The sequence below is a fragment of the Vicugna pacos genome, unplaced genomic scaffold (genome assembly GCF_048564905.1).
Source record: "Vicugna pacos unplaced genomic scaffold, VicPac4 scaffold_128, whole genome shotgun sequence".
Taxonomy (NCBI): domain Eukaryota; kingdom Metazoa; phylum Chordata; class Mammalia; order Artiodactyla; family Camelidae; genus Vicugna; species Vicugna pacos.
In genome coordinates, this window is record NW_027328808.1 from 129,323 (window position 1) to 151,483 (window position 22,161).

General features: G+C 40.3%; 1 pseudogene; it reads right to left on the bottom strand.

The window, feature by feature from the left end:
• LOC140695058 (trafficking protein particle complex subunit 9-like) overlaps positions 1-22,161 on the bottom strand; it is a 114,251-nt pseudogene that overhangs the window by 80,364 nt on the left and 11,726 nt on the right.

The following is a 22,161-nucleotide window of genomic DNA, read 5'->3' on the forward strand; positions in this document are numbered from 1 at the left end:
TACCAAGGCACCAGCATAGAACCATGAGATCACTAGTTTAGGTATAAATGAGAGTATTAGCTCATTCAATTCTAAAACAGAAACCTTAAAATAAATACTGAACTTACTTACAGATAAACAAATTTGGACACAAAAAAGTACAGTTTCTCCCCAAATTCACAAAGATAATAACTGGTAAAGGCAAGATTTGAACTCATCTGCCTTGAATATAAAGCTAAGTTGGAAATCCCCTTCAACTGTGGAGGACCAGCAGCACAGCCTGTCACCCTATCTTTGTTCAGATCTGGCTTTAGACAGCCTGAGACAGCACCCCTTCCTATGGAACTCGAGGGCAAACAATAACAATAAGGATTTTATATTCTGTAGTTTCTTAGGTCTCAATTATATAAAGTGTCAGCAGGTCAGCAGAAAACTCTGGGAAATATGAGTGGGTCCAGAGCTTTTTGCTGATAAGAAACTCAATCTATCAGGACAGAGTGACCTTCCCATGAGAGGCCTCATGGACATAAACTAAAGGCAACTGAGCAATGAAAACTAGCAAGAACATGGAACTCAAGCAAGAAGGATCCCTACCATCCCCTGCCCAGTTGCCTCTTCACCTTTGTGGACAAGACGGCAGAAGGTCCATGTTCTTGTCCAAGTTACAACATCATGGATTCTCACCCATATAATATTACGACTCTATGCTGTCTTAAGTCCTTTCCAACTAAAATATGATGACACCAATATCTCAGCGGAATGTCTATGTCTCCACTTTCTCTCTTCTATTAGGAGACTATATCTATGGCCACAAAGCCGAAATTCAATTAAAAACACCATGCACGAAGCCTGGTGAAAGTCTGTGTAAGAGACATTGTTCTCAAGCTCAGTGAGTGAAAACTCAGAAAAAGTGGTCCTTATCCCTCTGCAAGTGGAAGGTAGCCTGACTGTGTGTGTGTATGTGTGCACACGTGTGTGTGTAAATCAAATACAATGTATTGTGGGATGTGCACAGATTTTTTTTATGTTACTATCATTTCATGAGGATGAGCCAACCTTTAAAGTAATTTGAATCTACTATTCTGAGAGAGTCTCAGGATCTTTTGGTGGAGGATGGGAAAGGGGAAAGGAAAGGAGGAAAGAAGTAAATGAAGCAAAGCTGTAAGTATACTGCTAGGGAAAGGCAAGACATTAATTTTGTTCCTACTTGCATCACACACAAATTAGGGACTGGCTTTCCCACATGTCTTGTCAAGCACTGAGTTGCAGAAGAACAGGTGACAGCCCATTTCTCACTGAGCTTGTGACTGTACGTGGCATCTTATAGACACTAATTATTTAACCTGATCAAACAATCTGGCAGCAGGCTGTAATTCTCCTATTTTGAGAGATAAGAAAACAGGAAGTGAAATAGGGTATATAGCTTGACCAAAGTCAGAGGACAAGTAAACTAAAGAGGATGAATTCAAACTCAGATCTGAATGCAGAGTCTGATCTTCCCACTCCGAGGGCTGGAAATTCCTTAACACACAGGGTCCCCAGCTCCTCTGCTTTGTTCCTGGCACCAAGCATTTCCCATGGCGATATTCTCCAGTTCTCAGACACAGCGCTCTGTGCAGCCAATAACCTCCATTCGACCTTGATCATCTACCTGTCACGCCCACCAGGCTTCACCAGGCAAGAAAGCTGGCTTTCAACTGCATACAAAGCCACCCCTGTTTTATCCTGGACTCTTCAGCGGCTTTTCCAGCGTAAACACAGCCATGAAAGTGCTCACAGTTTGTACATGAGCCACACTACCTCTCTCCATCTCTGTCCCCACCTATACTACTTTGCTATGACCATTTTGAGAATCTTGGAAACAAATTTTTAAAAACAGAAAAGAAAGGGTTCTGTAACAAGTACTTAATACTTACAATTTTAAATGAGAAGTTACAAAGTGAGTATTTACAAACCGAATCTGCCTTCCTAGGTGTCAGTTTTAACAGTTAAAATATACAATAGCAAAAAATTCTGACTTAAATAATTAACAAAAACATCAACAATAATCTGGAATAAACTCAAAAACAATGCCCATGTTGTACATGGAGGAAGTACAGGACTGTACTGTGGGGTAAAGTAAGAGGTGTGAAAGTAGAGACATCAACATTTTGTATGCAGGAAAGCAGTTTTGTAAAAATGTACGTTCTCCTAAAGATAATTCAAAAGTACTAAAAAATCCCACGACAGCACTTCTTTTTTTTTTTAACTTGAAAAATTATATTAGAATTCTTCAGGAATAATAAAGTCATAATACTAACCAAGAAAATTTGGGATCGAAAAGAGAATCAAAAAATCGCAGTCAGATATTAAATAAATGTTTACAATATGTAAGATATAGTGCTAGTGTAAGAAAGTAAGATTGATAAAAATAAACCATGAGCTCAAAAAGAGACTCTAGTGTACATAAGTATTCTTTACAGGTGGGATTTCAAGTTAAAAAGCAAAGTAGGAATTCAATAATTGTCTTGGGACAATCAGAGAATCCCCTGGAAAAAACAAATTCTATTCCAGTCATAATGACCGCAAGAAAAATTACAGAATGTGATGTGAATATTAGAAAGTACTAATAACAGCGAATATAATTCTTTGCTCATATTAATTCAACTTCTCTTCACTATAACAAGTACCATCATCATCTCCATCTTAGAGATTAAAAAAACCTAGAGAAGAAATTTATACCATTATAAGAAAGTATTTCTAAGAATAATATCAGGAATAAAACCCAAAAAGAAGACATTTACAATCTTAAGATTATTTTGGGCCACAACAAAAATGAACCTACTGAACAAAATGAAAGGCAAAATATGACAAGGAAAAGCTCTCTGATACATGTTGATGAAGACAAGGGGTTAATGTTCATAATATACATAGAGCTGTCACAAAGCAACAAGAAGCTGCCTCACTTAAATGTGTGCAAAGGACAAAAGAGATCATTCACTTTTTAAAAGTCAGATGGCTAATGAGTGAAAAATGCTCAATACCTCACTGGTCATCAAGTGCAAATTAAAACAATGAAAAAGTACTTTTGCTCATCATATTGGCACATATTTTTAAAAGATATTCTAGCTAGTGTCCATCTTTGAGAGAACAAACTGTGAGCGATCTTTTGGAGGATGACATGTCAATGGATATGTAAACTCTGAAAAACGTGTGTACACACAGGCTGAACTCCACATTTTGGAATCGTTTCATTTAGAAAAATTCAGTTCAAAAAGATGTACTTATCAGAGCATTTACACAGCACTGTTTACAATGATGAGAAGAAAAGCTGAAGTGAAATCATATCCAGCGATAGAGAATTGGTTACATAAGTTATTCTACATCTTTTCATGCCCCACAGGAGAAGGAATTTCTTGATTCACTTGAAAGGAGCCTGTGATTTATGTAGTTGTCACATCCAAGGACTAAATTTCCAGAAACCTTAACGAAAATAATACTCATACAAGATCACAGGAATGTTTGTATAAGAAGTATGCCAGTCAAACACCCTTTCTGACAGTGGAAAATGGAGAAAACTTAAGTGTCCACCATCAAGACAATGATGCGGTAAATCACGGTGAGCTGTGGGCACTAAAGTTCCGGTGTTTCGGCGTGGTCCAAGGCCTTGTCCACAGTACGCTCCCACGAAAGGTGTCCTTACACAAGAGACCAAACCTGCATATCAGGAAAACCCTCTACTCTATCTGAAAGGACCGGGTGAGTCTGGAGAGAGAGGACGTCTGTGATATATACCTGAGTGAATAAACCGAGCTGCAGAAAACATATAGTATGGCCTTATTTTTCAATAAAGCATATATACACACACATAGACATAGATTTCTCATATACGTGTATGTATGAGTTTATTTATATGACATAGGCATAAAGGTCATGAAATATATACTCCACATTGTCAGCAGTTTTTACTCTCAGGAAAAAAGGGGAAGGGATGTAGGGGACTTTCGGTACCACAACAGATCTCTTTTCAGAATTTCAGTTAAGTATACTTGGAATTTAAAAGTTTATTTAAGTCCAAAGTAAAATGGACGAGGACTCCACAAGACAGAATGCTATACTAGTCATTAAAAATCATGCCAGGGGAGATAGAATATTGTAGAGAAATGTGTAATAAGCCGAATGGAAAATGGAGGTCTCCACACAGTATACAGGCACACATTGCTCGCTGGTTTTTATGACAGAGGTAATACACACTGATGAAAAGAACAGAAAATAGATGTTAATGTGTTAATTATTATCTCTGAGTACTGGCACCAGGATAGATCCATTTGACCCTTTTTTCATACATTTATATTAAATACACACTATTTTTCATCTGAAAAATGCATTTTTAGATGTCTAGTACCACACATTGGAAAATTACACGAGTACTTACAGAAACAAATAACTAGGAGACACCGCAGCAGCGTCACAAAGTGTAGAAAGGGCGATCCTGAATAACACCGCGCAGTTACATAAGGACCCACAAAGTGAGAGCACCTGCTGTAACAGGGCGCGGCCCCCTTCCATTTGTCAGATGTGTCTTCAGGGCTGAGGCAGTTCTGAGCACGGCCAGTGTCAGTGCTGGTGTCTGGATGGATGCCACTGGAGGTGAGGGCACCTGCAAGCCGAGAGGAAGAACAGAAATCATCCTCTGCTTTTTCTGTCTTGTTTCTTTGTTACTTTTAAAGAGAGGCGGAAATAAGATAAACTGGATCTTTCCTACTGAAATTTCAGTAATGAAACCATTTTTAAAGTGATCACAACTTATATTCTGCCTATGACTGTCTTTTCAACAAAGCATCATATTTATAAAATGTTAATTAACTCAGTTAATTAACTCCCTGTTGAAACATTCTAGTAAAGAGCATGAACTGCAGTATGTAAAAGAACCACACCTGCAGTGACTAGCTCAGCTGTCTTGACGGCAGTGCAGTCAGCCCCCACCATCCCGTGGCCCTGAGCTCCTGATGCTGGTAAGAGAGCGCGCTGCTGCCTCAGATGGAAAGAAAAGGTGAAAGCATTTTCTGAAATCTACAGCACTGACAAAACATAACTGATAAATCCCAGGCTCCTTTGAGGCTGTCATTTTCCGTTTCTGGCCAACACCCGTCAATGAGCAGAACCACCCCATTCCCGAGTCATGGGACTCACGTGGGCAGAAGTTTTGGAGAAATTTCCAGGTATAGAATGTAAACCAACTATACATAAAACTCTGAAAAAGAAAAGATGCAATAATCTGATTTTGGAAGACACTAAAATATTCTCCTAAGCCTTAGTACTTGGAAAGGCTGGGCTTCTACTAAGCCACTTATTTATTTCACAGCCAATGAGCATCTCCCACAAACCCTGTTTCCCTGTGTCTGCTGGGAGCTTCAGGCACATTGATGTTGTCTATCTTATAAGTCACAAGGCAGAGGCGTGTGTCTCACGCTGGCAACTCTCACACAGGCTCAACTCCTAGCCTCACTGTATGAACTTGGCCCCATTTTCTCACCTGTTTATTTGGTACCTGTTCTTCTGTAAGCTGCCTGAAATGCTTATTGAAACAAGTCAGAAGAATGAGTGGGTAGAGAAATGGACAGATGGACAGGTGAGAGATGGGCAGAAAAACAGAGAGTCTCCAAGAGAAGGGGAGCAATCAAAATTACCTATGCAAAACCCTCTTCTAGTCAGGGAAGGAAACCACCACGGAGAAGTGTGAAGAGGCAGGTTGCTTAGGACTGTTTCCTGGATTCCATGAAAAGTCACACCAAGAGATGAGAGGGTAGAACTATAAATAATAAAAGAAAAAATCATGCATGTTTGAAAAATATATCTACATTATGTACTTTCTAAAGAATAGAGTCAAATTAGCAAGGCCCAATAACACAATCCTTGGGTATATACAGAAGTGAGAATCCCATCTCCAATCTGCAAGGCATCCCTTTGGAGCACTGAGAGTCTACACGGTGCAGTCATAAAGCCATCACCGCAAAAGCGATGCTATCCTGCACTTACGAGGAAAGAGCAGCTGTGCTCGGTCTGCCTACACGTGTCTTTTACACCCCTCAGCACCTCTACGGGGGAGGGACGCCTAGCGAGCCCCATCTCTGCAGGACAGAAAACAAGTCCAAGAGAGGCTAAGCCGACCTACCAATTCTCCATCTCACAGGACTTGTCACTCCAGACCAGGACTCGAACTCGGACCCACGTTTGTAACCACAGTACTACCGTATTTTATGTGCTTTTTGTGTGTATAATACATTTGTTTCTGGCATGAAAGGGTATTTAATAAATGATCGGTTGTCTTGTCTATCTCATTAGTTCACAATCTTTATATTTTTGAATTGTACTCTTCCCCTGGAGAAAGGAACGGAAAGAGCGGGGGTCAGAATGAGGTGGGGCTCCATTCTTTATCTGTTGCCTCATCTCATCCAAGTCCCCAAACAGGGAGAAAGAGCAAATGTTCTCTTCATCATTTAAAGAGAGGGCTCCAGTGACGGTGACTTACTCAACCCCAAAACCAAGTCTGGGGGAAGGGCACATGCAGCAACGAGAGCAGTATCACCTGTAGGAAGGCAAAAAGAGCTCAGGGGATGGCTCAATGGGTCAGCCTGATTTCATTTCAATCGATAATACAATAGCACACTCTAAAAAAACTAGAATGCAATGGATTTCCTCTTTCTTGACATCTAGCAAGTTTCCACATCTCACATGTAACATTATCACGAACTAGTGAAAGGAAGAGTCCACAGACAAGGAAAATCAATGCCACAGGCAGGCTGAAACACAGGCTGGAGGAAAGGAAGGGAAAGGGCATAGTAAAGAAGAGGGGAAATTCTGGGAAAAAGACATCATCACAAGGACTCTCAAGCATCATCCAGCAATCATATAATCATTCTTTCAAGAGAGAGTTACTTAGGCCCTATTTTGTGCAACATTGTACAGTGGGCGAAGCAAGAGCACAGCGTCCATGGTGGCAGCAAGCTGCGGAGCTCCAGTACACTTCTGATCCCGGTACCTTGCACACTTGTCCTCAGTATAAAGGCAAAATATATAGTAAAATAATCCAATGTAAACTCTATGCAATGCTGAAAAAAATTAAAGAATACCTAAATACCTGGACAGACACACCACGCACATTCCTGAATCAAATGACAGCATTCTTGGGATGGCAGTGCTCCCCAGAGCGATCCATATATTCAACGTGGACTCGATCACAATCCCAGTGGGTTCCTCTGCAGAAACTGACTATCTGCTGCTACAATTCATATGGGAATTCGAGGATCTCAGTAACCAAACCGTACTTGAAATAGAAGAACAGTTTGAGAGGACTTGTAATTCTCAATTTCAAACCTTACAACTGTATCTCCAGGTGAGATTAGAGGCCATTTTTAAGTTATAATTGTGTTTATCCTTATTTTCTAAATTCTGTACAACGAATATACCTGTTAGAATAAGAAATTTAAAAAGTAAGGTATCTTTTAAAACATGCAAACCTATTCATTCATTGGGAAAAAAATATTTTGACTATAAAGAAGTAAACAAATATCTAGTGAAAAAGGACTATTTAAAAACAAGAGTGCATTTACATTTTTTGTAAATTGGAAACTGAAAAGCACAAACACATCAAGTTTCTAGGGAGAGTGTTGCAACATATTAATTGTTATTTCCAAAATTCTAATTGAACAATGAAAACTCACGAAAGACAAAATCTTGATTGACAGCCAACTGCAAACACATGGAGAGCAAAGGCCTAGAAATCACAGTTCCTTTAACTCTGCTACTAACTCAATAGGAGAGGAAATTCCTCAGTGAGGGGACAGTGGAATCCCATGCATAAGACAGGATACACAGTACAAACTGCACTAGAATTGGGGGTGATTTCCATAGAAGAATTCTAAAGTTACAACATTGATGAAAAACTATAAAAACACTGACAGACAGATTAAAACACACAGTCATATATATTATATAAAAACATATGAAGTCTGCCCCCATGTTGCATAGAAATACAAACATATTTGTTCATTTATGGGCACTGATTACTTTATCCCAGGTAGAATATTTCAACTAAAATAGATAATCAATAATACACTCCTCTTGTCAAAACTAGTTGATAAGTTACTCTGCCATGTATGCATAATGTGTCTAAGATAGATTTAAAATTAGTGAAAAAGATTTTTGTATGGTTTCTTGAACCCTTCTCAAAACACCAAGCTTAATTTTAAAATAAATCTGAGCAGTATTTCTATATGATCTTTTCCCTTGTGAAATGAACAACACAGTCTGTTGTCAAAATTCTTTCCTTACAATGATTCACGAGCACCGTATACTCACAAAACTGCTGGACAGCAAGGCACTATCCAGACACTGTGACAAATCAAATGAAACACAAGGAAGACAGTGACCCTATTCTGCAGGGCTTATAATCTGTTCCAACACCGGGTTTTTATTGGATTTGTTTGATTGGTTAGAAAAATAAAATCACTCAAGTACATTCTTCTTTGAGCATTATGTAAATCATGACTCTCTTTTTAGTGTCATGAGCAGGAAAGACTTGAGTATGAATTGATTAGATCAACTAGGCACAATCATCGCTGGAGCCTGTGTAATAAATAAGTACATGAGATCTAAAATAAACCTACACAGATCTCTGCAAGGAAAATGAAGAGGTGAGTTCCCCAATGAGAAAACAAACAATCAAGAAATCAAAAAAGGAAAACTTTTTCATTAATGATTCCAGGCAGTAGTGGAGCATGGTGGTGAAGATCACAAATGCTGGGGACAAACATGAGGGTCTGAAATCCCACAGCACTGGGTAGCTGTGACACTGATATTTCAGTGAAATTTTCTGCACCTCAGTCTCCTATCCATAGACTGGGGACAGCCACAGCACCCATCTCCTAGAACAGTCTTAAGAATTAAGTTATTTTTTATATAAAAGTTTAAATAAAATACCTCAGATTTTAAATATTACCCCAAAAGCTCAAGGAACAAAGAAAACAGTGATAAATTGGAGTTCATCAAATGTTAAAAATTTGCTTCAAAGGACACCATCCAGAAGGTGAAAAAACATCTGAGAGGAGAAAATTTTTTCAAATTATTTATCTGATTAAGTATTTGTATCTTCAAATAAAAGAAAAAACTCCTACAACTCAACAAGAAAAAGAGAACTCAATTAAAATGTGTATAAAGTATCTGAAAATGTATTTTTCAAAGAAAATATACAAATGGCCAATAAGCACAATCAAACGATGTTCAATATCATTAGCTGTAAAAGAAATCAAGTCAAAACCACTAGGAGAAACCGCTTCACACTTACTACAATAGGTTATAATAAAAAAAAATGTGTAACAAGCACTAATGAAGACACAGAGGAAGCGGAGCGCGCAGCCCTTGCTTTTGAGGATGTAACACAGGGTGGCCACTTTAGAAAACAGCCTGGCAGGTCCTCAGAGAGTTGAACATTTGGTTTATGAATGACCCAGCATTTCTGCTCTCTGGTCACACAAGTAAGAGAACTGAAAACAAATGTCCACATAAAAATTCCTACAGGAGTATTCACGGCGCCATTACTCTTCACAAACAAAAAGCAGACACAACACAAACGACTATCACCTGATGAATGGGTAAACAGTAGGGCCCAGATATACAGTAGAATATAATTCAGCAATAGCAAAGCATAGAGTACTGACCCAGGCCACAACCTGGAAATACATTGAAAAAGTTACTCAGTGTGAAAGAAGTCAGTCACAATAGACAGTTCCATTTACATGAAATAACTTGTTTTACATGAAATGTCCAGCACAGGCACATCCATAGAGAGAGAACAGTGGCTGCCTGGGGCTGGGGGAGGATGAGGAAGATGGGAATGACTGCTTGTGCATACAGGGCTTCCTGTTGGGGGATGAAAATATTCTAAGATTGACTGCGATGCACAATTCTGGGCTTTGAGTAAAAACCGCTGCACATTTTAATGGGTGAATTGTATTAAAACTGTTAAGGACAAAAGCACCTAGGGCCAGAACCTTCAAATAGTAAATGCAAATTGCTAACTTTTATTACAGGAAGAAGAAACTGCCCTCAGCATGAAAGCAGGAGATCGGCAAATATGGGTTAACAGAATTGGACAAGAGCATTTCACTTGAAAGAGTTGCTGAGTGTACACGAAATATTCAGAAATAGGAAAATCAGCTTGACATCACGAAGAAGCATTCTGCTTCAAAGGCAGATCAAGGATTCGGCAAGCCCAGCTGCTAGAAATAACCAGAGAAGAAACCTGGTTCTTACAACAAGCACCAGAGCCAACAAGGAAATGGTGGTGAGGAAAGCAGGCAGCCAAAAATCTGGAACAGTTTGCTACAAATAATTTCTCCACTGAAAATTCAAAAATAAAATGAAAGTGATGCAATGCTGAGCTGGCCTCACGTTAAAGGGCTTCCTCTGCTGCTCGACAGTTCTGTAACCCCGAATGAGAGACTCAGGAGAATCAGCATGGCTCCTGGCAGTCCCCAAGTGACTGCCCTCCAGCACGTTTACCACCATCACATCTGCCAGGGTTGTATTGCAGAGAAGAGACCAACTTCTAAAAGGCACAGGAAATGTTTACCAGGGAAGAAAAGGCTGCTGTCAGTCCTGGGACAGAGGCAGTGTGAGCAGAGGCCAGAAGGCTGCAGGTGAACTGGAGCAGACCTGGGGCAGGAAGGGACCACGGAAGAGCAGATCTCAATTTTCTACTCTCTCTCCCTAGAGGTAGGAGAGATAAAGCCTGCATCCTTCTCACCTGGAACTGTGGGTTCTGGCTGGCAGAAGTCTTACGTACAGGGAATGAATACTCAAGACTCTGTGGAAAAAGTCACGAAAGAGAGAGGGCGTAGGGACCCAACTCCACGAGCCTCTCAAATGATCCCATATTTATTGTGTATAATCAAAGGAAAACGTCATTAACAGTTGTGTGATAGTAAGCAGGAACTTGGGGAAAGAAGGATGAGACAGAGATTGTAGAATCCACCATGAGTACAAAGGCTTAGTGTATCTTTAGGTAAGTCATGGGGTGAGGGGAATAAGATACATCCTTTAGACATGTGAATTACAAAGCAGACCACCAGACCAGCTAGGTCCTTGCTTGGGGGATAATAGAGTATCTAACTGCACACAAGCCCAGCCTTTATAGCTGTGGGCCTGGGTCATTGCTTTGCGATGAGCAGAGTGCTATCTAAAACATCATCTACGCAAGCAAAGCATTATCTCTGCTTTTTAAGGCAAGGAGACAGGAGTGAGGATGCACAGGCACTTGCTTGCAAAGCAGTTACTAAGCATACGTTTTCTTCTTAAATTTGACAGGCGGCTGGGGTCTGTTACAATTTGTTAACCCAATCATGGGCTCCCACATGGAACCATTATGGAGGACACCCTAAGGTGACAAATCCTGGCTCTGGGTCTTTTCCTGCCAGCTTCAGCCACTCTAGCAGAGTCTAGGCACATTCCTGAATAATGCCTGCCAGCTTCAGCCACTCTAGCAGAGTCTAGGCACATTCCTGAATAATGATCATACAGAACCACCCACACTGTTAACTCCTGGTGCTTGAAACTTAATTTTAGCTCTACACAACCTTAACGTAGAAAAGTTTCAGAAATAAAAAGATATTATATTTACTTTATATCTCATCATAGGACTGATTTTTCTGATTGCTCTAAGCTGCTTCTTCTTGGTAAAGCACCTAATTCTGCAGGTGAATTCAGTACTTTCTTTGGGCATAACTAGCCAGTTTGGGCTCGCTAACTTCTATTGGTCAAATACCGATACACTTAATTGATTTCATTGTTCATCAATTTCAGCTGGGATGCAGAGGGAGTGTCACTCTGTTCCTCAGCCCACCCCTCAACCCTTATCATCAGCAACTCAGGCCTCCGGAAACCAAAAAAAAGCTTTTGTTTCCCTTCTACAGTTTCAACAAACCCAACAGGATACATAAGCCTGGAGAAAGAATTCAACACAAATGTTAAAACAAAAATCAATAAACCTGAAGCAACTCCATCTCCGAATCATGATACACAATGACATGAGATTAAGTGTGTCAGGCCCAAAGCATGGGTGAGCCTGACCACCTGATTTCTATTCTTCAAAGGAAGGAAAGTTTTCCTATTTTTTATTATCACTCTGTCATTGTTTCTGATTAAGCCAAAAACTAGTTTATGAAATAATTAAGCATTGAAATAACAGATTTTTGTTGTATCAATTACAGAAGGCATTCAGAGGTGTTAGGAAAAACCACCTCTGTAAAAAAATGCAAAATTTCTTCCACTGTGAAGAACACGTATACAAAATGCAACAGAGAATTCAAGCTCTTGTGGAGAGGAGCAAAAGCCACAGAAATCAAAGCAAAGTCATTACTATGAGTCAACCTCAAAATTCACTGGACAATCATGTTTCAATGCATTCAATGAAATTTAAAGGCATACTGCAAAACCATACACTTAATGATCTGCAGGCTAGAGGAAGAATTTCTCTCTTTAACAGACAAGAGTAATCAATAGGGTGCCCCACCAAACAAGGACCAAAGAACAATCAGGTTTTTAACAGTTCTGATATATCAGCATTTTCTAAAGATCAAAATCCAGAAATTTTAAACATTGATTCACACCACAATGAAACAAGCACTTAAAAAAAAAAGAAAAGAAAAGAAGCACATAGAACATGTACATAGATCAATGAGAATTTCTTGAGACGCTGGAAGAAACAGGCTATAGTCTTTTACTTGAGAAATAAAACTACTTTTAAAGATAAATGCTAAAACACATTTCATCATTCATGTTGCCTTGAAAAATCTGAGGCACTTGTATCTGATTAGAAAAGCAAATTCTGAGTATTAGTGTGTTACAATTCAGAGCCAGTTTGCTTTAGAAGAAAAGAGAAAAGAAAAGCTACCGTTTCTCATATACTGCACAAAGTGTGAAGTGTCTCCCTGCCTCTTTCTCCTCCCGTTTTCTAAGGCTCATGCTTCCCAACCCTTCTGAAACAAGTATGAGAACCTCTTATTCCCGCCAATATGCCAAATGACAAAAAGAAAATCAATTTATTTGTGTAAGTATATGCTTAAACCTTGAACTGGAAGAGAAAGATATCAGAAGTCTATATGGGAACTTATTTCTACATTCCTGAAATCACACACACAAACGTTCACACAGACACAGACACAGACACATACCCCCTGGATTACTGGAAATTCACAAACTTTAGGATTTCCATCTTCTAGAAGATAACTTTGCAGTTAGTTTTAAAATACAAAACTGTCAGCTTTGGAAAGCCTTGATCACCTGCTAAAACCATCCAAATATCAAAAGAGACCCAATTAGCCTTCTCAGTAGAATGTAATTTCCCATGATGGCAAAACATACCCTAAAATGTCCTGGATCTAAGGTCTCGTGTTTATCACTAGCTAGTGATCGTTTTTAAGCACATTAACAGATTCAGAAACTTATGTCTCAACAGCATTTGTTCTTATTGAAATAGTATACGTGTTCATTTGCCTATACAGAGACCAGGTCCCATGATGGAGTTTTAAGAGCTATTTTGTGTATTGCAATATTTATTTTTAAGTGCAGAAAAGGAGGGTGGGTATTACTCAGTTGTAGAGCACCTGCATAGCATTGCACAATGTCCTGGCTTCAGTCCCCAGTACCTCAAAAAAAAAATAAATAAAATAAGGGCATATTTAAAAATGAGTAAAGTTATAAAAAAATGCAGACTAAAAACCACTGCAATCTAGGAGACACAATTACAATAAAAAAAACAAGAGTTTCTATCAATTATTGGCTATTTGCCAATCGCAGAGACAACCAGAAATCACACCTGATAACCATCACGTGTGATTCTCAGCAACCCTACTAAGTAGACACGGATGGGAAACCAGGCTCTGCAGATGAGGAGACGGAGCTCAGAGGAGCCGGGGGACGCTGACCGTCCTGCTTCCCGTGACACCACATCAGCACAGGGCAAGCGCTGACGGAGCTGCAATGAGGGGACACCCAGCTGCATGGAACCTTGGGGCAACTGGGGAGTCCCAGAAAACACTAAAAACTGTTCAGTGAAAAACCAGCTCAAAAATAATACACTGTGCCAACATTCTTTAAACAGGGAACATGTGTGAGACCTTTTTGATGCCTCCGTGTCCTTTCTGCCATCGTCAGTTACTTGCCCTCACAGCGTGACCAGTGATGAACTGGACCCCATATGAAGCGCACTCAGATGGCAGAGCATTTGAAGCTGTTTTATGAAGTTTGTAAGACTCTGTCTGTGCCTCACACAGGCGGTCATCCATCACTTCTCACCGGTGTGGATGTACCACCTGAAAATCACTCCTTTCTGCTTTTTAAAAATCCCTTCATCTACTCCAGACCTTTTCAATAGCAAAGAAGCAGCTAAACCACAGACAGTGGACAGCTTTTCAACCAAATTTCTTGAACAGCCCATCGGACTACCTGGAAGCCCTTTACTTTTATTAAACCCACTTTGTCCAGGTACTTCATCATTTTCGGATTGGTGGACTTGGCCTCTGACTGAGCTACTCAGAGAGCTCCCAGCCTCACACTCCGTGAGAGGACCCTGCTGTTGGGAGAAATCAGTGAGAAAGGCGTACATCCCCCAGTCATGTCTGCATGGCTAGAAGTGCCACAACGTGCTACAAATTTATACCATCATAACCCCTGGGCTCCCATGGACTGGTTTCACATTAACCAAACTCATGAGAACACTGATGCAAGAAAACCAGAAATTTAACTTATTAATGTAACAGAAGATGTGAAACTATGAACCAGACTGCAATATCAGAGTTCAACCATGAGTATATGTTCTCCTCCACGGCCCAAACACGGGCAGGCAGTCACATGGCAAGTGTGGACAGAAGCAGAGCAGGAAGGATTCTAGATGAATTCAATGGAACTAAATTTCTGTTATACCAACAGATCTGCTGCCTGGAAAACAATTAATTCTAATTCACGGTGCACTCTTCGTGGACAGTTGCCGAGACAACGACTGTGAGCACCTGTGTAACTCTCCTTTCCCTGTCCTTTCTGGGCTAATTGATGCACAGACGTACAGAAGTCGAGGGATGCAGATACATCTAAACACCCAAAGCCCATTCTGGGAGCCACAATACCATACAGCCAGGGTTAAAATACTTTGCTCTGCCACTTACTAGTTTCTGTGACCCTTGGTCAACTTACCCTCTGTGTGCCTCAATTTCCACACTGTGAAACTGGGATAACAATCAAAACCTTCCTTACTCGCTTGTTGAGAAGATTGAAGGATTCATTTCTGTAAAACGCTCAGAAAAGAATGTAGCACATTTTGGGTGCTCAACAAATGTCAAATTAATATTACAGTGGTTTACAAGTCTCCTTCCTAATCATCTTCTGTGTTTCCTGGCTAGACTAATACCCAAAGGAAATTCTTATTTCTCCTTTTATAAACTCATGGGATGAAACCCTTCTGTTCCATCCCACCACCTGTTTAAAACTGATGGAAGGGATACCTCCTCCCCACTCCTCTGGGCCATGCAGAGTGCTACTCCCTTCACAGCCCTGACCCCTGGCCCACAGCTAGCCCTCCTCACATTAACAGATTGAGTTGTGATTCCGGGGAGACAAGCAGGGCATGTGAAACCCTTCCTTTCCCTCCAGTGTTGACTACCCTAGGGAAGCACCCTGGATGCTCAGCTCCATTGCAGAACAGCCCTGTGCATGATGGGGCTCATTCTCTCAAGGGAAGGCTTGCTGTGGCCCAGAGATACCTGGGACAGGGTGAGTCTCTACTTCTGGGACACAGTATCATGACACTCATTTATCCACAGCCCTGAAGTTCATGGAGAACGTGGCTTCATCAGTAACAAAGAAGACATTTATCGCCTGCCTACTCTTTTGTGTCATCTCTCAGTTGGCTGCTGGAGACAACATGTGTATAAGTATTGGTTCCCCTTAGGCCCCAACATATATGAAGTAACAAAAATTTCTGTGGCTTAACGTTGGTCCAGGGCGACTGTGTAACAGTTCTGACTCTGCTGATGCTAAATTATGGGTGTAGGAATTATGGAACGTCCTCAAATATCTTTCATCATAAAATCAGCTTTTCTTATTTTCTTGTTTCTTTGTAATTACCAAAGACTATAAAATGATGGCTGCACACAAAACAGCAGCTAAAGTTTATGAGCTCTCTTGACATACCCACTGTGGTAAACATGTTACATAATTACTAATTCTCACAATTCTACAAAGCAGATATGAGTGTCCCCTTCTCACAGACGAGGGGAAAACTCAGAACGAGCTGACTCAGGATCACATGGTTCAGTGTCAGCACGTGCAGGCAAACCCAAGTCAAGAAACTACACCCCATCATATATGTACCAAATCAACTCCCACCAATTAACACACAGCGGCGGGGTCAATACTCAGGGAACTCAACACACCTTTCAGCTTTATGGTGCTCCAGAGGCAGCTTCTAGCTGTTTTATAATATCCCGGCTCACTGGTTTCTAACACTAGAAGAAAAGCCCGATTTTGCCATTGTTTGCACAGCAAGTCTGAAATGTTCACAGCGAGATAAAAGAATAAAACTATGATATAAGCAGAAAAAATTTTCCAGGTAGAAAGACATAATGGACGTTGTGCTATTCTGAAGCATTAAGCAAAGGAATCAAAATAAAATCACATTGTTTAAGCCTTATTTTACAAACAGAAAAATTAAGACTGTAAAAAGTTGCAACAGCGCCACCTATGGCTAAAAAGACCTTCCAGGTTGCCGGGAAACATGCAACACAAAAATTGACTGTAAGATGAGAAACGAGAATCAGATAACTAGAAGCTTATGTAGCATATACTGCACTTTGCTTCGGGGGGATGGAGGGGTATTCAGTATTTAATCTGATATTGCTAATACTCCTAAATATAAACAAAAGACATAGGCTCATGGAAGCTCATCTTAGAAGAGGAAAGAATCCAGTCCAGCCACTTCATTTTACACGAGGGGAGACTGAGACCTGAGATCTGTCCTCCTGGCAATCAGCAGCAAAGCTCTCCTAGGTCTCATGTCTTGCACTGTAGTAAAAACCAACAGAACTGTACTAGGCCTATATTCATAAAAGTCACGTCTGTATTTTTCCAACAGTAGGTAATCTAAGTATCTTGCAAAATACTTCTCAAAGAGCCAGGAAATCATAGAAGGGTATTGAAATACAAAAACATTTATTTACATATTAAAACAGCATGAGCTTTATTACCTCTATTAAAAAAGTGACATGTCAAATCAAAATTTTGAAATTTTAAAACCTGAAAAGAGTGCAGAAAAAAATCAAAATTTTCTTTAGTCACAAAAGAGAGAAGCTTATTCCCTGATAATAATCAATGTGGATTTTTCTAAACTTAATGGTTCTGGTCAGAATCCCGAGAAATTAAATGTCTGATGGATGGTTACACGGCAACATGAATTCTGAGCTTACATTCTGTGTAAATAATCTTCAAGGTCGTCTGCTTAAGGCAATTTAAGTAGTCCCTGTCTCACTAGAATGACACAGATTTCATTAAAGCTTCATACTGCACTTAAAAAAAACAATCCTAGTTACTTTAAGCCATATTAATGTATATCATATATACACATATTGAATATGCATCAGAAATAAGCTACCCTTTTTAGTATTCAGAGTTGATACTTCTAAACTATCAGTCACTGTGAAAGCACATTTTTATTAAGCACCTCTACGGTGCTTTGTATACAAGGCGTCCAGCTCTCACAGTCAGACAAGGTAAACCATATTACTCAAATTTCACAAATGACGAAATATACTTAAGCCATGTAAACAACTAAGATATTCATCATCAGGAAAGAAAAGAGTAAGGATTTTACTTACAATACTCACTGACAAAGTTTTCTTTCATACTAAGACTACATAAAACAAATTCAGTGTTTGGAAATTTTTCAGTAAATAAGCACCACTAGAAAAAACAAGTAACATCATTAGCAACAGTTGGACTTTCAAAGACCACTTCTCTCTTGCACAATAGTTATTTTAAATGTTTTGTTTTTAGTTCTCACAAAGCACTAAATTAAAAAACTATTTCCTTTACAGTCATTACCTGAGAATAAAACATTTGTGAAAATGTACAATTTTAATTTATGCCACTCTGCCTCTCATTCTCACTGGTGTCTCTCCTTTGAAGACCTCATCAGGCTGAGATAGCTAAAATCGGTCATTTATGGGCTCACAGGAGTTCGGGAAAACACTCAACGGGAAGCTGATTAGAGGAGCAATTGAGAATTCATCCTGTGCAGCCTGGATTCCAGCATCGAGCTAGCCACCGCCAGCTGCGTGTCATTTGGGGCAAGCTGACCCATCTCTCAATCCCTCAGCTACAAAAAAGGAGACACTGATACCTACAATCAAACACTTGCTATGAAGTAAAATATGAGCAAAGCATTTTAGCCTCAGTTAGGCGTCCACTCACAGCGAGTTTGGTCATTATGATGATGAGGATGGCTGTTAACAAATTAAGCTCGACCAAACAGGAGAAATCACCTTAAAGGAGAAACATTTTAAGTCCATGAGTATTTCCTTTTGGGTGGACTGTAGAATATTCTATAGATTTTTTTTTAATAAACCAAATTTTGTCCATTAATTGTAGATTTACAGGTTCATGGACAAGTCTCCAGAAAAATAATTAGAGGCCTCTAACCTCTGAAAATTAAGATGTAAATTTAAAAAAAATATCAGGGAAGAGATTATACCTCATTTGGGAGAGTATGTGCTTAGCATGCATGAGGCCCTCAATTCAGTCCCCAGTAACTCCATCTAAAAACTTTGTTTTTTAAGAAATAGAGAATTAAAGCAAAAGGATGGAGGAATACGGAAATTTTTAGAGACTCATCTCAGATTTAAGATAGGGAAGAAACCATCCAATTCTCAGAAGAAATCTTGAGGACTATGTAAACTGGATCTGAGATGTCTAGTCTTTTAACATTATTCATGAAATCATATTACCAAGTCTTAAAACTACCTGATAACCCACAGTGGTGATACTGATCATAACAGCTACCATCACGTATCGAGCTCCGGCTAGGACTGCTCTGTTCTGACATCTCTACCCCTAAGGCCTCACCAGGCAGAGAGCACTAAATTCGGTCATTTATGAGCATCTCGTGTAAGTCCTCCATTTGTGCTTCTCACTCTCCCCTAACCAGCTCCTCTGAGGGAAGCACTGTTATCATCTTCCCCACCCGCAGATAAGGCCACTGAGGCACAGACACTAAACCCGTTCCAGGCCACATTGGAATTAAAGGACGTCTGTATTTCTGCTGTTTTGCTTTTGACAAAGGAATCTGAGATATCAATTCAAAGCAGACTGTTAAATAATCAAGTCTGTCAGGTCTTCACCTCAAAGAGCAGATACTATAAATTCCTGATGTAGGATGAGGCTGCCGTCACAAACTGACTCAGCTTGAAATTAATATCCAAGATGAAGCAGCGGATACACGTAAATATTCACGATTGTCAAGTCTGCCCACGGGTCTGGGCCCTTCACTGCCTGAAAGGGGGTGAAATCCCCACCCGTGTCTGGGAGGGAAGCGCGGCTCTTCCCGGGCTCACCCAGGCTTCATAGGCTATTTACCCCCACAGACTAGCCTCAACGGTTAAAAGCTCTCAAGATTTTTACACCAGGCAAAACTGAAAGACATTTCTGTAGATGGAGCACTTTCTCAGGCTTAAATTTTTTTGCCTACACTCAGCCAGAGGGAGAAAAGAAACAGGACTCTACAAAGTCCTGACCCTCACCACTCACAGGAGTAGAATGACCACAGCAGAAGATGGCCCTTCACATTGCAGGATGTGAACAAAATAAAGATGCCCCAACAACAGGCACTCCCAGACACAGCGCTCAGCAGTCTTCTGCACAATCACAGTTGTGCAGCCCTCAACACCTTCTATTTCCAGAACACTTCATCAGCCCAAAAGAATCCCCCTATCACTAGCATTCACTCCGTAATCCCCCTCCACCCAGCCCCTTCCAACCATCACCTGCTCTCTGCCTCTGCATGTGCCTTTTCTGGGCTTTTCAGATCACTGAAATCAACAATATCTGGCCGTTTGTGTCTGCTTCCTTTCAATTAACATGCTGTTAGCAAGGCTTGTATATTTTGAAGTGGCATCAGCATCTCTTTATTTTTTAATTTTTTTGGAAACGTTAAAGATTATTAGAAGGTGGTAAGTACTATCAAAAAGAGTAGAGTGGAGCATAAGTGATTGTGTTTCAAAGGGAAAAGTGTGGGTTGAACAGTCAGGGTGGACTTCCCAAAACAGGTGGCATTTTTCATTTTCCTCTTTTTTTTTCTTTTTTATTCACTCTTACGTGTGAATAATGTTCCACTACATGGAGATACTACATTCTGTTCATCCATTCAGCAGCTATGTATGGACGAGGTCCAGAAGAATGAGTGTAAGGGGTGACTAGCATGGATGGCATTTAAGCAAAGGGCAAAATGTGTTTTCAAAAAAAAGCCAACAAACAGAGGCGCAAGGAAATTCAGTGCGTTTCTGAGCAAAGTGCTTGCTTGCTTCGGCAGGACTACCATGCAGGGCTGGGGCGGATATTGGCAGGAATCACGGTGAGGGAGTCACCTGAGAAGACATCCCACTGCAAGCAGCTCAGCCAATCCTCCTCCCTCATCCTGTATTGTTAGAGCAATGTTTCTAGGTTACTCTTATTTCAATTAATAGCATTTAACTGCACGTCTGATCATCACCATCAGACCACATTACCTCCAAGTCACAGAAAATCATTCACTGACCGGAGCAGCACCAGGACATAATGGTGATGGATTAGGGAGTCCTGCAGCATTCCAGCCTGCAGGCACAAACCCCACATGTGCCCTGGTGATGTCCAGAAAATAAAATGCATGGAAATATCTCACTGCTGGAACACGACAGCTGCCCTCAAATTGCCCGAAAATCATGCTGGCAAAGCACTACTCAACCTTCTCAGTACAAAAAAAAAAAAAAGCTAAGAAGGCAAATTTAGGCTCTTCCATTGAAAACCAGCAGCCACCACTGCCAGTATTTGAGCTGGAATGCTCCTGACTTTGAAAACCACTGCGCAGTTACTTTTCAAACGTGAAACTCATATATATATACCACGTAGATGATATTGCAGTAGGATTTTTCTTTTCAAAATTTCCAGTTGCAAAATTAGCACAAGAAAGTTTATGTTTAGGCTTTAAAATAATCAATTATCCTCCATTTTCTTAATTTTGAACTTATTATTATTTTATAAATGGAGCTATGGTGCGTATTTTAAACCTTTTGATTTCTGAAAACAAGACGTTTATGACCTCACTATTTCAGAGCAAACTTTAACGATTCTTTGAGAGGTGGGGCCTGGGGTGCTCACTAACAGCTCTTTAAATACTGACAAGGATGTGCTATTAAGTAATACAAAGGCTCTAAGTCCACATTAGCTCAGAAAGCAAAGAAACCACACCAAAGACTTCCTTAAATATTTTATATATTCCTATTCTTTTGAATATTAAAGCTCTTAAAACATATGATTTTTTTTGAAAAAGACAACAGCTGTAATAATTTTCCTCTCACCAAGAAAGCAATCTTTATCAGGAATAAAAACCCCTATGGAAATCGAAATGACAGGACGTTTCTAGCTAAGTGAACATCCAGATCTGAACACAAACCTAAATCCTATCAGATCTCACTCGAAGGAGCTCTACAAAGGCCTGGGCAACCCTGGAGATTAGCTCTTTTGTTCCAAATGTTGGCTGAGCTAAGATAATCACACTAGGCATGGAAAGAGAGAAGAGGAATGTCCCCCTGGCAGCCTCCATCAGTTTTCTTCCAGCCACAAGGTGCCTCTAGGGCAGCCCCGCTAACAAGTCCCCCATAAGAAAAGCCGGCATCCACACTGCCCCTGCCGTCCCCAAGTAGCCCCGAAGCCCATATCCCAGCCTGTGAATGGTCTTCAAATGATCCCCCAGTTGGTGGCACCCTCCACCTCTTCCCCGCTACACACACACACAAAGCCACGACAGCCTTCCCAAAGCACAAATTTGATTACATCAACCCCACTTCAAACAGTTCAGAGGCTCCCTGGTAGAGTTCTAGCCCCACCCCAGACCCTGCTCGCCCA